The sequence below is a fragment of the Daucus carota genome, chromosome 8 (genome assembly GCF_001625215.2).
Source record: "Daucus carota subsp. sativus chromosome 8, DH1 v3.0, whole genome shotgun sequence".
Taxonomy (NCBI): Eukaryota; Viridiplantae; Streptophyta; class Magnoliopsida; order Apiales; family Apiaceae; genus Daucus; species Daucus carota.
In genome coordinates, this window is record NC_030388.2 from 28,974,454 (window position 1) to 28,980,437 (window position 5,984).

The 5,984-nt window shown below is 32.1% G+C and overlaps 1 non-coding gene across 1 annotated transcript; it reads right to left on the reverse strand.

Moving 5' to 3' along the window:
- Positions 1-4,401: 4,401 nt before the first annotated feature.
- On the reverse strand, positions 4,402-5,984 carry LOC108198501 (uncharacterized). The gene is made up of 4 exons (XR_010286529.1): positions 5,718-5,984; positions 4,980-5,038; positions 4,865-4,901; positions 4,402-4,656 (listed from the first exon to the last, which is right to left on the reverse strand). It is a non-coding gene; the product is annotated as an uncharacterized LOC108198501 (transcript).

The following is a 5,984-nucleotide window of genomic DNA, read 5'->3' on the forward strand; positions in this document are numbered from 1 at the left end:
AGTATGAAGCTTGCTTATTGAGTGGAGCACATAGAGAATCTTAATTAGTCTTTAAACTAGAATTCATGATATATGAATCATCATTATTTTATATGCATTAAATCAGCAATATTATGCGATAAGATTCTTACCCGGTAGCGGTTGACTCTCGAGTTTTCATTGTCTACTGCAAGTTTGCAAGTTCTGCATGTGCATAAAAATACAAATATTAATAAGAATATGACATAGAGTATTTCCTAAATTTGTTAATAAGGGGAATTTGATCATCTTCATAGTGCTCCCCCAAAACTTTCTAATATCACATCTAGGATAAAATTCCTAAACCAAAATATAAATATTTCTTAAAAGATAAAAGAGGAAATAAAGAAAGATGTATTATAAACATGACTAAAAATCATGAATCTTTGAACTGTGTGTATTTCCGAATTAGATGAATAATGATGGTGTGGGTGAGATTATCATGAATCAATGGAAGTCAAGTATGGTTTTCGGATTAGTTTAAGGTTTGAACGCGACCAATTAGTCCTGACGTGTCACGATTTCAGGGGTGTTAGTCCGACTATCATGCTTTTCAAGAAAATAACCCCATATACCAATGCCGGAGAAGATGGTCCCAAGTTACCATCCAAAATACTACATCGTCTGACGTTTATCCTCTTTTTCTTATTAACACTACATGATCTGACGTTTTGATACCCTAAACACTATTCATGTAGTGTCTGGGACCTTTTCTCGGATTCCAGAGCACAACAAAGAACTATACTCTTGAGGAAACAGAATTTAAATATTTTTACCTATGTCTTGTATTGTGAGCTCCATATGCCCTCTTTAATTCCGCCTTCCTTCACTTCTTGCACACAGAGATAAGAAATTTCTGAATTAGAGTAGATGAAATTCAAACATAAAAGAAATTGAATTACAAAATTATATGTAGATTTTTATATTTACCTATTATACAAGGGACAATCCAATGATTTCGGTGTAGCAAGAACGAATAGCTTGAAATCTGTATTAAAAAAAAGGTTAAATCACAAGGAGGACTTGAACGAAAGGCTTTGAACCAGATCTTGTGGGAAAAAATTATAAAACTTCTACAAATACATATTTATATACATAAGATCACATCTGATGCACACGTCTTGTATATCTAGATCTATGAGGAAAGCTGCGTTTAGAACGGTGAAAGGTGTTGATACGCCTTGTATATTTTGATCTATGAGGAAATCTATGTTTAGGACGGTGAAAGATGATGATACGCCTTGTATATCTAGATCTGTATATGAAGAAAGCCGCGTTTAGGATGGTGAAAGGCGATGATATTGGAAGGAGAAAGAACTAGGTAACGGCGGATTATATTAAGATGTTTAGGTTTTATGGCGAATCGCGACCGTTCAATTTATTTAATCTAGGGGCTCATATTTCACTTTTGATTATAAATGAAGATTAAGCCCAGAAGATTTAAATTCTAAATGACAATATCAATATATTTAATAAAATGTTAATACATTCATAAAATATATTATAATTATTGAAACATTTGAATGTTTTTTATTCATTAATACAACTCATATATCTTGGTCATGATCATCAAATCCATATTTTGAACTCTATTGTGTTATTTTAGACGATTATACACCTAATATTGTAATATCAGCCTTAGGATATTTAGTGTGACACCCCAAATTCGCATCTCGCGGATTGAAGTCTCCAAGACATCCAACATTCATCACACCTACAACAAATATCATACAATAATAATAAAATTACTAATGAATTTCCGACCCACAGACCCAAGAATTACCACTCTCATTTTTTATTACTATGTTTCATAAACACCATTTATTATATATTACGAATGAGGACTAAGATCGCAACCACCGAATCCTTTTATTATAACTACGAGCGTCCGTCCATATTAATCAAAGACACCTCCTTGAAGAGAGAATCATAGAACCCCACGGCTTGCTCGAGAAAATCCCAAAAGTAATCCTCATCATGTTGGGCCTAAACCTTGCCCTTGATTTTCATTTCTTGGTTAAAATGCTCTTCATTCTCCTAAACTTAAATATTTATACAAAATTTTGAGAAATAGCAAAAATGAGCAACTGAGTACTTCACTGAGTAATATAGTCATTAGAATTCTTTATTCCATTTTATTTTGATATATTAGTGTGGATATGTATTTTTAGTAAATTAAACATGTTATAGTCGATGTTATAGAGCCTGTTTGCGTGGGCTTAAAATCCCGGTTTTAAGTATCTCTGATTTTAAGCGGAAAAAATGTCTATTTGTGTAATAAGGCAGAAAACTAGCATAAAAGCCCGTGCAAGGCACGGGCCTCTAGTTTATGTCGTGTTTTAAATAATATTGACATGTTATCGTATTGTTTTGAGCAACTTAATAGCAAATATGAAAATTATTAAATTATTTCACCTAACATAACATGATTTTGATGAAAACTTGTTCTTGCTATGTTGAATTACGATATCCTAAATCATCATTAGAATAATATGTGTGGCGTGCATTATTTTACATTTATTTCTTCTTTTTTGAGCGTAATTAATTTAATTGTAGTTTGAATCATTTTATTTAACTGGTATGTTATATTGATCGATATATATAGCTTATTTTTCTGTGTTATTTTATTTTAATCAAGTAATTTTTTTTTGAAAATAAATCAAGTAAAATTTATAACTCAACTATTTTTAGTAGGTATCGTAAACGTTTTTTATTATTATCTGATTGACTTTTGATTAACAATATAAAATTTCCCTAAAAGCAACTTTATATCACATATTATGATACCAAATTTAGATACATATTATGACACCAAAATACATCATTTTTTTTTTGACAAATATGGCTTATAGCCTTACAAGTGAGTATCTATTCTAAGATATTCTCGAGATGAGCCAGGGTCGAACCCAAGACCTGGGACGACAGAGGATAAGCCCTTATCCACTGGGCTATCCAAAATACATCATTTAGATACATATTATGACACCAAATTTGATGTCTTTGACATTATTCTTATATCTATATTTTTTAAAAATAGATTTAGTTACACGTCCAATTCTGAATTCATAAGTTTAAAATAAAAAATATTCTAAATAAGAATATTCTTTTAGTTACCTTATTTAGTGTTCTCCAAAATATTGTAATCTCCTTATAAATTACCTTTTATAATAAAAATTTAATATGACATAATCCATGTTGAAAGCCCATCAACCTTTTGTTTCAGATATGCTCACTGAAATCTTAGTTTTTGAACTTATTTCTCACATTCATTACTTAAAATTCTATAATATCGTATCGGTACTCGTTTAAACTATTAAGTTAGATTTGAATTTGTTCATTTTTATTCGGATATGAATTATATCTATTTTTAGAAAGTGGAATCATGATTCGAGCCCTATTATTCAGATTCTTTTTCAAGATATGAGACTTAGCTGAAATAATAACTTATCTTAAATAAATAAGATATTGAAAAGAATATAAATACAATAGTTGTAATGCATGTGGTTAATGCTTTTGAATAACATGTTGATTGCCTGTGTAGCTCAAGTGGTTTGAGTGGTGTACATGAATTAGAGAGGTCTTGGGTTCAATTCTTGTCCAAAACAATTTTTTTATATAAATGAGGAGGAGGTAGGTTCGGAGTTAGGCTCAGAGGTAATTTATTTGTATAAATGAGGAGGAGGTAGGTTCGGAGTTAGGCTCAGGTTCGGAGCGAGGTAATTTATTTGCTCAGGAGGGAGGCTTAACACGAACCTGTTCTGCTATTATATATATAAGTAGAAGTCAAAAATTGACTTAAAACCACAAGTTAATTTGAGTTACTTTTTTCGGTGACTAATTTTTTTTTATTTATTTAAATAAAATTACTCTTAAGTCTTAAGGTACTCATAAATCACTTTTATTTTTATTAATTATATTTTAATAACTCATAAATCATTAATAAGTCAAAATTACCCAAACAAACATTTTAAACTTTCAGCTTATCAGATAAGTCATGTTAAGTCATAATTCATAACTCAACGAAACGGGCTCATAGTCTATCTATTGTAAACTTCGTGATGATAACTTTTTTACAATTTTGCAAAGATGATAGGGTTAGTTTAAACGGGGGAAAAGCGTCCTAGGAATTAAAGTTGTTTGTTCTATATTGTCGGTATTTCTTTCTTTTTTTACGAATATATTGTCTGTATTTTTTATCACTCTTCATTTGCAAAATATGTAGTGCCTTTACCTCTTTTAAACTACACAACTTCATTATCACACCCTTGTCACAAAAGACCTTCATTATCACACCACCAAGCTGCAAATTTGGCAAGATTCACTCTATACATGCTATATTGACCGATTTGCATGTTGCAACTACAATTAATCTACAGCTAAATCTAAGGAATATGTCATATTTCAAAGGGTGCACCATATATCTTTCGCCACAAGCATCTGATCATTTTAACAGTGCCTAGCTTGTTTAGCATTAGGCTCGTCTTTGTGTTTTTGAATGTTATTGCACCGTTTTACAAAGGAGTCTAATGTTTTCTGCTTTCCTGGGCTGCTTGAGGGGAAATTTGGTCCCTGCTTTGAAGGGCTGCTTTTTAAATCGCTAGCAGAAACCTCCAATGAATTCTCATTTCCATCAAGCATCTGTATATCCATTGACCAAACAGGAATACACATCTTAGTAAAAAATAGCAGTTAACAATTGCAAAATGAATGACTCCACATATATTCCCTTGCATATCCATTTCATAAGTAATATGTCCTTATAAAAGCTACTAAAAAAAATTGTTCTTAACATTATACTCGATTTTAAAAATAATAACAGTAAAAACAGGAGGCCAATAAAATAAACCTGTCCAAGATTTTCCAGCTTGCTCTGGAGAACATCCCTGCGAAAATATGAAGTTTAATTTAGCTTCTAATTACTTTAGGCTGCCCATAATTAAGCTAATGGAGATGAGGCATACCATATTATGTCATCAACTGTGTCATTAGCTAGCAGATAATATATGTTGACTGCTGAAACCTAACAGAACAACACAAAAACCATAAGAGTACTCATAAGACGTATAAAACCAGAACATATTGCATATAACTTGATCAAACCTAAAAGAATGGAACAAGAAAGAACCATAACAGCATTGATACATCAGAGGACAAAATATACAGTACGGGACCAAGGAGATTATAGGCTTTCAGAGGGATTGGGGCAGTATACTTAGGCCAGATGGAAATCAGCCCTCGAATGCAAAAGGCAGAAGGAATGCTTATTACAAGTGGACCTACTAACTATATCAACCAATTCAAAACTTCCATCAGAGCAAGTATAAGCTTCAGGTTTTAATAGTTTAGGACCATGCTTCATTAGCCAAACCATATAATATGTTAATATCTAGAAGATTTAACACAATAATTAGAAATGGAAGAAGACATGCATTAATTCCCACTTTCTCCACATAAGAGCCACCATTTATAGAAGTTGCATCACATAAGCTAAAGAGACCATCTGCAAGAAGCCTCAAACTGGTGAAAAAAGTAGTTTACAAGTGTGGCTCGAGAACCAGAATTTCAAAGCCACCTCAAAAAAAGAGGAAGGTAGGTTGCACTGTTAAGCAGAGTAACTTAAACATCAATAATAAATCTAATGCACAAAATATGGTGATTTTTAATAGGTGAGAAGCAAGGGTTAGAAATTTTGATATTACCTGCCCAATCCTATGAGCACGATCTTCAGCTTGAATAATGTCCCCTGGAGTCCATGACAGCTCCGCAAATATCACGGTACTTGCAGCTGTTAAGGTTAACCCAACACCTGCAGCTCTAATTGATAGCTGAAGGCCAAATGTCCAAGAAACACCGGGAAAAAAAGGAGATTACATCCTCTAAATATGGGTAACAAATAAAGACTACTAACGCACATGATTTAAAAATAGGAAATATAATGCAATGTTAGCATATTATTAAGGTCAGTG